The 12,294-nt window shown below is 44.2% G+C and overlaps 1 protein-coding gene across 10 annotated transcripts in view; it reads right to left on the bottom strand.

Moving 5' to 3' along the window:
- SEMA6D (semaphorin 6D) overlaps positions 1–12,294 on the bottom strand; it is a 217,026-nt gene that overhangs the window by 17,958 nt on the left and 186,774 nt on the right. The gene's annotated exons all lie outside the window — the stretch shown is intronic.

The raw sequence follows: 12,294 nt of genomic DNA, 5'->3' as shown, positions 1-12,294 counted from the left end.
GAGGCCACTACTGGGCACTACAAATAACAATGCTGAAATATCTGTTAGGCCTGGAATAGCTGATTACAAAATGCTGGCGATGTCTACCTTCAAGAAAATGCAGAAAACATTCATACTCCGGGTTTGATTATTTTCCCCCGCCAGGATTCAGCCCAGTCTTTGATTAATTTCTCTTATAAATTGCATTCCTAGCATTTCTGCTGGAAAACAATCCATGGCAAGTGCAATGTTTGGACATTACCATATTGCTATCCTTGTTTTGCAGCTGGGCAATTGAGGCACAGATCAAAGCTGAATCTGTGACCAAGGCCAGCCACCACAAAAGGCTTTTCAAAGGTTCTGGACTGCTCGGGGTCAGATGTGCTCCTTCCCTGCAGCACGGGCACTGACCAGTGTCCCTCAGGTGAGAAGCTCTTACAGATCAGAGCTCCCCCGGCCATGTGGCCTATGCCATAATGAGTTGTGTTGCAAGGAGAAGGAACTAGAGGTGTAAATGTTAACTGGTGGCAAAAATCCACCTTGTTAAGGAGGTGAGCAACTTGCCTGAAACAGGCCTCAGGGAGATGGTGTTGGTCAAATGGGAGGCAGGCAGTTGTCCCAAGTAATAAACTGGCTCTTTGTGGCCACCACCTTTCAATCTCAGATAGAAATCCCATCCTTCAATTCCTGATTGGGGGAATCCGGAGAAGCAGGATATAATTTCTGTTAAAATATGAGCCTGCCTTCAAACAATCACACATGAAGGCGAACAGGCTGGTGTTTCTTGCCCATTAATCTACTCCAGCCTTTGACAACGTGCTGGTGACGCTCCATCAATCATCTTTCCGTGCACTGCCACGTAAAAGAGAAGGGGGAAGGGAAAGGGCATTCAGCCAGCTGGGGAGAAGCAACATATAAAATGGCTTCAAACCAGACTGATGCAATATCTTCTACTTACTGAAAAGAAAAAATTCTTTAAAATCTCCTTAACACAATAAATGCTTCTCAAAATGCTAAGCACAGACAGGAGTGCAGTACAGCAAACCCAGCCTCAAGTTCAAGACAGGTCAGAACAAAAGATACATCCTAAAAGTCAGCTCACTTGTGGGGAGTTTGGCAAGGAATGGAGGAAAGGTGTGCAATAATAAAAGCTGGGTAAATGACCACATCACCCTCCTCCTCCACCAGACTGAGGCTGTTAGGTGAGACCCTCTGTGCTTGGAAGTACAAGCTGGCCCTAGCGCTGAAGGGGGACAGGCAGAATTGATTAGCAATATGCTGAGTTTAGTGAATTTATGTCCATGTGGTTTCCCACAATCCCCACTGACTGGACTTGGACACGTCAGGAAATCCCTGCTGTCCTCTGTTTCTTCCTGCATGCAAATGGCTCCCTGAGGGCACTAATTAGTGCAAGGGCACTGACTAGTGTCTTTCTCAGATGGTACCTTCTGAAATTTTGAGCATGAAACCACTCTAATAATAAGGTAAAACAAAACAAAACAATCTTTTGCTGCTGCTTGTTCACAGATGCTCAACAAGTTTCTCAGGGCCTACAGCTGAGACTTCAGTTCCTGATGCAGAGCAAAGCTGATCCCATGCAATACCCAGCAACTTCCACTGAGCCTCTGACACAAGCCCTGCTGAGGGCAACAGGGCACCCTTGGACAGTGGTTTCAGGGCACTGAGCCCCTGGCCAAAGCAGTGCCTTGAAGCTCTTTAACCAGAAGAACACTCGAGCAACAAAGATCTGTTGGCCAGGCTAGAGCAAGTCACAGATTCCACCTGCAAACAAATAAAGGCTGAATAGGAACTTTCTTGTGTTTAGCACCTCTCCCCTTTTTTCTGGATGCAAAGGCCTAGTGTAGAAAGGTTAAAAATCTTGTTTACTACAGCCTCAGGGATTATCTTTTGATGTACAAATCACTTATGGTCTACTAATAGCAGTTAAAAAACACTACCTGAAAAGGGTATGGTTCAAATTCTGGGCTTCGTGAAGTTAAAAGCCTGCTGGCAGTGACTCCACTTTAGGGGGCTGAGGATTTGCACCTGAGTTTACCTGCTGATGGTAACTGCTGCCAGGTGGGAGAAGTTCAACTCCTTGAGCCAGCTGCAGGGGGAACACAGCTCACCAGTGAGCACAGAGTACAGAAAGGAAGGGTGTTGCTCAGTTTCATTTTGGCAACCAGGTCAATCTTTTCAGAAGATAAAACATTCACAAGACAATACACGAAGGTGGTACAGGTTGCCTTCAGGGGTGCCCTAGACTTGTAGAAATGTACCCATTGGCAACCACAGGTGCACCTGAACATTCACTCAGAATAGCACCTAACCCCTGCTGTGACTGGAATAAAATAACTTCAGAGCAGAGCCACACACTGGGGTGTTTTGGTGATCAAAATATGAAAATGAAGCCTTTTTGTACATCTGAGTCAAAATATAAGACCAGCATGGCCCAGGATCTGGCGCCTTGAACTCTAGAGGGAGAGCCAACAATTCTTTTCCCCATCTCTATTTTTTGGTCTTGGTCTTTTTTTTCTATGTCTTAACTGTGTGAAATGTGTATGATGAGTCATTTGCTTACAAGCCAGAAAGTATTCCACATACAATGCAACATTTGCCTTAAAAATCTGTATCAGTATTTCTGATAGGAAAGGCAGGGGATTAGATTCCCATTTTAGGTCATATCTATACATAGGTTTTCCAGTGATGCAATTGTGTTGCATGCAAAAGCGTGGTAAGTCCTCCCAAAACAGGGATACAACAGCCAGCATCAATGCAAGTGCGATTTTCTTTACAATTCTTTTTAATGTCATTCCAGTATGTATTTCTTCTAATGAAGGCTGACTTCAATAAAGTTCCTCAAGGCAATGCCTGACACAGAGGTTTACTGTACATTCAAATCTTAGAGATTCTCTATGATGTGATAAATCCATGTTGAGGAATTTGGTGACAGATTGTTTCAGCTAATTATCAAATAACAGGAAAATATTTGTGGCTATAATGAAAGAAAGGTACTTAATTCTTGTAGTCCCTTTTAGGAACATGAAGCATGATTTTGTATGATAAATAGGTGACAAAAACTCTTTCTGTCCTATAAAGGTACACCCAAATGTAAACTTGCAGTATGCAGCCATCCTTACTTTTTCTAACAACTTTAAAGTCTGCAGCTCTGGAGAAAAAATTTAGGATATTTAGGGCTGAGATATTAATTGAGCATGAAAGTGCAAATAACAGGTCTGTTATTTTAAGATAATACTTGACTTCTTTTAAGGATTCTGCATTAACACCTCTTGATCTATGCCTAAGTAAAAAAAGATAGTTTAGTATTAAAGTGATGAAACCCTACCACTGAGTATCACAGCTTTCATCTTAATTGGCTTATGGCACTGCCAGCTACACTTCAGTTGTTTGCAGGCTTTGAACGTTGCAGCAAGCGCACCCCTCTTGCTCTAGAAGGAGCTGACAGAACTTGCAAAATGGATGCGGTGACTTTTAATGATGCAAGTGTTTGGTGGTTGATTAGAAGCACTTTGAGGGCTAAATTCTCCTGTGATCAAAAATTTACTTGAACACCAGATAGTTCCAGCAGGAAAGGAAATAAAATGCTGAGCAAACTGTAAGTGATTGCCTCAATTATGGTTATTTTAAGTTAATTTTTGAGACTGAATGTTAACTAGCTTCCCTTATAAGGATTAACACGAAAGTCCTGCACCTGAAACCAACCTTTGACTTCAGCTCACATCTATGGTCAGATCTGTTCTGTTTTGCAAAGCTCTGCAGGACATGCTTTCCTTGCAAGTTTGCCAGGGTTGGGCTATTGGTGATGGAGTGCAAGGTGCTTTAACTTAAGCAGGGCTCTGGATTCACCATTTTAGCAGACCTGCATTTCATTAATTCAAACTGCTCATGCCCAACTGGGACTGCCCTAGGATATATTAAATTTATTTGTCGAAGTGTCTGCGAACTGGTGCAGAGAATGTCAGTACAGTGACATTTGTTCCACACTCTTGGCCCTGATCCTCCATTAATTCCTGGCCATGGGCAGCTCTGGAAGCAGGAACTCCCACCCCTGCCCTGACCCCAACCAGAGCAAAGCAAAGCCACCTTGCTGGGGAGAGCAGCTGTGGCTCATCAGGGTGAAGTCCTGAGCACCCCCAGCTCCCAGCTGCGTCAGAGGTGTCTGATGCTTTTGATTAGTGTGTATTAGACCAAAATACTTTTATCCTGAAAAGTAGAGAGAACCCTTAAGCCATAATGGCAGAGACCTAATTACCTACAGTAGCACATACAGGCTTGGACATACGTTCAGTAACACTCAAACTGCCTCCCCTTGGCCTGAAACAAAAGCCTAAAACCCACTTTTCCTCCCTCTGGGAGGGTTGGCTACAAATGTGGGTGAGTGCTTAAGTGAAGGAAGTCAGTGTTCTTCCTGGAAGCCTGCAGAACATGATTTACATAGCAAAACTGCCACTCATTTCAGCGTGATTAGGCATCATCTGATAAGGCAACTCTGAGACAGGTATAAACCAGTATTTGAAGGTGAGGACATAATGAAGGTCTCAGGCACAACTTGCACAAGTCCAGCTGACGCCAGAGCCAAGGGAGCTGCTGGCAGCACCCCGGGCCTGCTGTCTGCCAGCCCTGCTGTCTCCCAGCCCTGCACAAAGCAGTCTAAGCAGCCTTCCCCCTGAGCAGGGCTGCAGCCCTGATCCTGAGATAAGTGCTGCCCATTTGAGTCCTGGATGGAGCCCAGGAGGTCAGCATTTGCCTACTGGATGAAGTGAATGGGATGTTTTGAAATAGAAGGCAGGTTTGGGGGTAGGAATATGCCCCAACAAGCAAGGCAGATGAAGAAAAAAGGGATTTGCACTGTGGAAAGGGCACATCTGCTGTTCAACAGGCTGTGCCTCAGACAATGTTGCTGTCAACCTCACTCCAGAAAGCATCACTTCTTTCCACCCACTGCTCTCCCGTGCTACAAACACCCCTCCAGCATCTCATCACTGTGCCTCGCTGGAGCATTGCTGGCTGGAGCTGCTGCTGCTGGGGAAAAGGCTGCTGCATGTCACTGCTCTCACTTTGGAGAGAAGTAAATGGCTGCGGAAAATGCAAAGGGAGAGACAGGAGAAGACTCAATGGGCAAGAAGCACATGAGAGACCTTAAACACTGTGCTGGTATTCTCAGTATGCCATTCTCAGGGCTGGAATGGTCAGCCAGCCTTGCCTGCAAGAATACTGCCTACACAGACTGGGGAACAACATGCTTTTAACTAGGCTTGGTTTTTCTGCACGGACAAATCTGGTAGCTGGCCACCCAGTCACCTATTTGTATATGCAAAGCATGTGCTCTGCCCCTGTCCTAGGCACAATCAATTACATGTACAAAACACAGGCATGAAAACCTGGAGGAACCTGGAGCTCAAAGTTAACAATTACTATTCTCTTGTTACGATTAAAGATTAACTACACCAGTGAAAGGATGTGTTATGAAATGTGTTTCCCAGGCTGACAGTAAATAGTTTTGTTTTCTTGGGGGTTTTTTTTGTTTGTTTTTTAAATCTCAAAGTCTTCTCAGGATTTGGAGTAATTGTTTAAACTGCTGCTTTGATTTACCATAATACCAAAATGTTGTCACTTGCCACGTGACTGCCCATACTTTCATTTGAGATGTCGTGCAGAAACACATGGAAATCTGGTGAAAGCAAACCAATTTTAGAACATGTTCCGAGCAATTGTTTCGCAGCACTGCCCTACAGTATGAAGTCTCTTCCATTTCTTAAATTGCCTAATCAAATGCAGACTCTGTTCCAGTCACGCTAAATTTTCACATAATGGCAGAAAAATACTTCTTTCTAGCCTAGCACCAAACAGTTGGATCACATTATCACATTTGCTGCTTTTGTAGTCTCCAAGTGTGTATTTGTAGAAGTATGTATATACATATTCACAGGGGAGAGGGGGAACACCGGTGCTCATGCTGTGAGACCCTGGGGATGGTCAGAGGGACAGGGAGATGCCTTGAGAGGTGCCTGTGCTTTTGAGGGGACCTGGCTTACCAGAAATGCAGAGTAGTGGTGAAAAATTTATTTTTATTTCTTTAGAAATCATATGTATTAGTACAGAATTTGATCGGGCTGATTCCTTGCCCTGAAGTCTGTTGAAGTTTTTAAAGTGATAGAAGTGCAGTAAGGTAAACTGCACCTATCTGTTGCCACTTTGGGGCTGGAGCCAGGACTGGTGAAATGTGCAGCCATGGCTATCCCTGCTCTGGGTCCCAAGCTAGGGCACAACCCTGTGGTGATTCACATGTGGGGAGCTCTGCACCACAGAAGTGCCCACTTTCCACAGAGCAAACACAACCTGCAGAGCCCACCCACGACAGCGTTTGCAACTGGAGGCAGCCGTGCTGGGCACCAGCTCTCCCTCCTCTCTCTTACTTGGGCTCCATCACCTCATGGTAACATTCACCCTGCAGGACAGGGAAATATTTGCCTCACAATACTTCGGCATTTTGACTAGTGAGCCACAGAGAAGTCACAGATCAGACCTTAAAATTAAAAAAAAAAAAAACAAAAACAGACCAGTAACATATGGACTGCAAGTGCTTCAATCAAGGTCAGAAGGAAATCTCTGGCAAATGAGAGAACAAGACTTAGAGCTTTAAAGCTTTCTGTTATGACCTGTGTCCTTCTCTCTTGCACACCAGCCTCCCCAGACCCCCAGTACAATTACAATGTTTCCTTAAATCCTTGTGTTGTCACTAGTAATATTGGCCAGGATAATCATACCTAACCCCCACATTGTTTACGTCTGCAGGTCTATTTTTCTTACCCGTCTGCACCAAACATTTAGGTTTGTGCTGGCAGTTTGCTGCTGAAGACCACTGTTCAGCCATGAGCAGTGTTTGCTATGGTTTTGGTGAGGATGAAAGCCTGGTGCTTTAGGGGGAGGAGAAGCCATAATCCACTCTCACAGTAAAACCTGTATAGTGGTACGGAAGACAAAATAAATTCTATCCGTACCCTTGCAGGAAATCAGATTAATCCCCAAAGCATGAGATTTGATTAGTTTTGTCTGAGGTTATCATCAAGGAAAAAACCTACATAATGCTAAAAATATCCACACGGCATTTACTTTATGAAGAAAATATGATTTGCTGAACAAAAACAAATTACTGGCTTTTCGGTGTTAATCTTTGATAAACACGTGCTGCGTTAAAGAAACTGTCACAGAGAGAAGTTTGCAAATTGAAAGAAACCATTCAACTCTGCAAGATTATTTCCCCCCTCCCTTATTACTCCTTTCATGAGACACCTGGGGACATTGTTCACACACTGTTGACAGCTTTCCCACTACTGCTTTTCCTCTGTTATCCGTTCTCTTCTCTCCGGCACTCGTCCCCAGGTGGCAACACACAAAAGAGCTATATTTGCAAGGGGTGCCAAAGCTGGCTCTTGGACAGCTGTCGAAGAGCCAGAGGGCCCTCTCCTGCCTTCCAGGTTGTTTGGTTCAAGTTCTTTCCACAGGGCACTGACCCACCAGGCAGTGCTCTGGTATTTCACTCCTGAGAGCTGCATTGCCCGGGGAACACACGCGCTGCCCACAGCCCTTTCTTGCTTCAGCTACCATCACACCAACAGGTAGAGCCACGCTTCCTCACGCTGGGCTACATTCAAGTGCCATCTAACATTTTAATACTGCAGCCTTAACTATACATGGAGGTTTTTGTAAATTAAATACGCATTATTCTTCTCCGTGGTCTCCCAAAACATGATGGTTCCACAGCCCGAGGGGACACGTAGGTGTTCGCACAGCATGGGAAGGAGGTACCTAAATGGAGGCACAGCATAAACAAGGGCTTGACATACAAGCGTGAAGATTTTCTTTCGACCCCAAAGTGTGTCTGTCATGACAGACAGACACAGAAATAGCACCAACACTTTGTGCTGGTGCTGCAGTCCCTGCCCACCACCAGCGCCCATACACACGCCTGGGACGCGAGGCAGCAGCACTTGAGGGAAATACCTTTTGTTTCACACCACAATAAAGCTCTGAGGAAGGCCCTACCCAACAGTGAGCTGGTACTTTACTGCTGCTTGAGAAAGCAGAGTCCCAGCTGCCATGACCATTTGGTAAAAGAAATATGAACTTTGTAGCTCACATTAAGAAAAGCCCATTATTGCAGTAATAGCTGAGCTGAGTGACCAGCTGATCAGCCCTCATCTCCTCTGAGGTTTCACTCCCACCGCTGGTGGGCAGCCAGTCTGTGATGCCGGTCCCCACTGCTCACTCGTTACCTCTCTAGATGAGCAACTCTGCGTTTGCCTCCCTGCTGTCCCTCACACACTTGAAGAGCCCCCTAGCATGCATCTGCCAATTAACTCCTCATTCTCATCCCAGGCCCTCTTCAAAGCTCCCCTTGCCTCTGATGCCGAAGTGTGTGTGCCCCCTTTCCCTGACACACGCAGCTCAGCTATGTTTAGGTGGCTTGTGCGCCAGCACAGCTGCTGATTATGCAGGTCAGCACAGCTCTCCTGCTTCTAGAGGCCACTGCCCAACTGTACCCATCTGCCATCTCTTCTTTTAAACCATCCACTGTGAGAACAGGATCCATCCCTTTCATTCTGTGTTTATCCAGTGCCTGTCCAATTAGAAACCTGGGCTGCAATTTGGCTCCCAGATGCAACAGTTAAAAAAAAAAAAAGTAACAGCAACAATGAACCTTTTTGCACGAAGAGTCTCTGTGTGCAAATACGACCTCTGTTATGTTACCAAGGTCAGGCAGACCAAGGCCAATCTGCTGTGTGAGAATATAAATCAAAGCTGTCCAGGGAGTGATTTAGTTTACAAGGTTTGTAACCATTCTGGACAGAATAAATGTCACTTGCTTGCCTGAGCTCCTCACTCCTCCTCTTCCACCACCACTTCTTTGCTCCTCCACTCCCACCAAGCCCCTCCCTTCCCAGTAATACCTCTTGACCTCCTTTGCTCTTGAACGCAAAAGTTCTCGTCTAGCAAGAAAGCAGCGGCTCACACATGACAGACAGCCATGCTAGGCCAATTTATTTAAATTATGCAAAAATCTCAACAAGTAAAATTACCAAAGAGTCACAAGTACATTCACCTGCTGGTTACCTGCCCTTCACAGCACACATCAGAATTAAAACAACAAATCCTGTAACAACTTATTCCTATTGCATTCATAGATCCACAAAACAAACCAAGGAAAGCATCTGTAGCAAGTATTAGAGTCTGGGCACAGATCCTGTGAAATCACATGGTTTCCGTTGTGGAACTAAAAAGGCTTCTACAAGAATGTGTGAAATACACAGCCGAAATTCTCCGTTCCTTTCTGTGCTCCTTGGCAATTTGTGTGGCTAAGTTAAAGCGGCAAGTTCTGTTTCTTTAGCTGGCGCTTCCCAAGCACACCCCGATCTGCAACACTGAGCACACACAGCATTCAGCCAGCCAGCTCCCTCTCGAGTACGGACAGAGTTAATGTAATCCCACTCCAAACAACAGGTTGCTGTCTCCCAAACTGGAGCCTTGAAAAGCAAGAGTCCAGCGGTTGCCTGACTCCTCCCAGCCATTTTGAAGCCCTTCCTCCTGCAGGTGTGCACACCGAGCTGCAGTGGGGCTGGGCAGGGGTGCCAGAATGAAAGAAACTTCACGTTCTGGATGTTAACTTTAGTTACCATAGCCAGACAATGCTGCCAGTGGCGTGGAAGAAAAAATTGCTGTAGCCAGCTGTGCTGTTCACAGTCGGATGGTTTCTGTGTAGCTCCAAATGGTTCTGGAGCCAGTAGCCTGTTGTGGCCAAGGACAGGATGATGGATGGTCTACACACACTGTCCAAGCAGGAAGAATGGCAGAAGTTCACTTCAGGGTTGTTAAAATGCTAATCTGGGTTAGTTAACAAAAGCCGAATGGAATAGGAAAGTTAGGGAAATAAATACTATTCATATGTTATATATGTGCACTACAGATTTGATCTCTGTGGTTAACACAAACATTTGCCTTTGGAAGTGGGACAATTCAACAGTCTTCCCATCTGAATAAACTGAATCAACTCCTGATATTAGCTGTACTGTAATTACTGTCAAGCCACGACGAGGGAAAGAAGGCTATGGCAGACAACACACAGAGCTCCACAAACAGCATCCAAAGGGCAGTAATAGTATTCTCACTGCACACCTCTTCCATGTGACATGGGAACAAATCAGAACCCACTTTCCTTTGAACTTAAGGCTGGCAGCTATTCACAGAACAAGTAACAGCTTAATAAAATGGCTTAGATGGATTTTAGCAGTAACTGCAGTAGCTTATCGGATGCATAAGAAGAGATCATCTGTTCGAGAAGCAGTTTTGACGAAAGCGACATTTGAACTGTTTTAATTACATACAGAGTTGCTAAGACTGAAAATAACTTGTACTACCCAATGCCAGTAATATGCCTTATTCCATCTTTTCTTAATTACTTGTGGAGCAAATTATTACTTTATCAAGTGGAAAGGTACCTGATTTTATCAACCTGGAATTAGAGGTATGTTTAACATAGGAGTATGTAATCAACCAGCATCTCCTCTGTTCAGTCAGCAAACACATATTCTGAGCCTTGAAAGATATCAGACTGCAAGATAAGTAAGCTCCACATAAGCTCATACAGGCACAGAAGCTGTTGAAGTAACTGTTTCCTTTGTCTTAAAAAGGAAGACTAGAACTGAAACAGTCTCAGTCATACCACTTCTCTAACACTTGATGAAAACTGACCGTATTCACCCCAATCTCCTCTTGACCTCAGATTTCAAATTTCTTTTTAATTTTCAGAAGGACAAACAACCATAGCATTTCAACATTTCCATGCAGGTTCTGTCCATCTAACTGGGCTACACCTGACTTCAGGGGATAGTGAGTCCTGTGTTAAGTGCACTAATGTTTTTAAAAGAATTTAAAACTCACAAAAATCCAGAACTGAAATCTGAATGTGATCGACTGTAGTAAGACCAGAAGATACATTATTACAAAGCCTAACACACACTTTGAACTGAACTTCCACGATGGATTTTTCCTTTACACACCTCCCATGACAGGACCGATCAGATCAAAGATCAACCTAGAGTGAAATTGCATCTATAATGAAGCATTCTATCGAAATGTGTGCTTTTCATAAACACACAGCAAAGTTATGGCAGCTCCAAGGGCTAAAGTATCTGCTCTAACAGTCGGCTCAGCTCAGCCATTCCCAGAAACGTTCAGATGGTCCAGCTCAAAGGGCGCGAGAGGCTGGGGGGAAAAAACCCGCAGCCATACAGCTGGTTTGTAGAGCTTTGACAGGGCCATCACTGTATTCCTGGCACACACTCCTGCATCACACAAAGCACATTTAGAAAATGATGTTATCTCTGTTGCATCTCACCATAAAGGAGAGCAGGTAGTGACAGACTGCAGGATATGGGGGAGGAAGGCTCACTGTAACTAAAGGTGCAGATGAAAGTGAGAAGCTGGTTAAATAAACCAACGTAGAGCCTCTGGGTTATACTTTTTTGGCTGGCTTTCTAAAAACAAATCTGAGCTACATAATTCAGAATCCTAATAAATTCTTACTACAAACTTTTTCTTCCTGATTTAAAAAACCCTGAGCTTTATATTAGTTAACACAAAAACTGTTCAAGTTCATAATTATATAGAAAAGAAATCAGAGCACTAAGCTGGCAATTTGTTTTTATCTAAGCCAGAGTAAATGTTTATACAATATCTGCCAACATAAGAAAATATGCCCGTCACTTACTACATTAAACATGATTACATACAGCTTAATTTACTGAAAGGAACTGAAGTAGACTTTAGAGGTGCACAGAATTTTACAGCGTGAATAAAGCAGGAAAAACGTCTATTCTCTTTTGCCACAAAAGTAATTGCAAAGCTTTACAATGAGCTTCCTGTTGGACTTAGAAAAAGGAGAGAACCTCAGAAAATTCTCTGTGCAAGTATTTGTGTGTGAGAGCAACAGACCAGCAGTAAACGCCTCTAAGACAGTAGGAAGCTGTTCTTTCAAATAATATTTGGGAATATTAATAAGACCAACAACTTGAAACACAAAGGTACCCCAATAAAGATGTATGCTTTTTTCCCCTCAAGGAAATAACCAGAGGAAAAAAAAATGCCACACATTTACAGAGCACTGAACAGTATTCTGGAGGAAGTTTGCTGTAATTCCTGCACATTATGTGCGAAGCGTGTGTGTGTACATGGATAAGCTACAATACCATCTGTACAGCAAGTGCCACATATGTGAGCATTATGAACCATCATTGC

This window comes from Corvus cornix, chromosome 10 (genome assembly GCF_000738735.6).
Source record: "Corvus cornix cornix isolate S_Up_H32 chromosome 10, ASM73873v5, whole genome shotgun sequence".
Classification (NCBI taxonomy): domain Eukaryota; kingdom Metazoa; phylum Chordata; class Aves; order Passeriformes; family Corvidae; genus Corvus; species Corvus cornix.
This window is presented reverse-complemented; position numbering and strand designations above follow the sequence as displayed.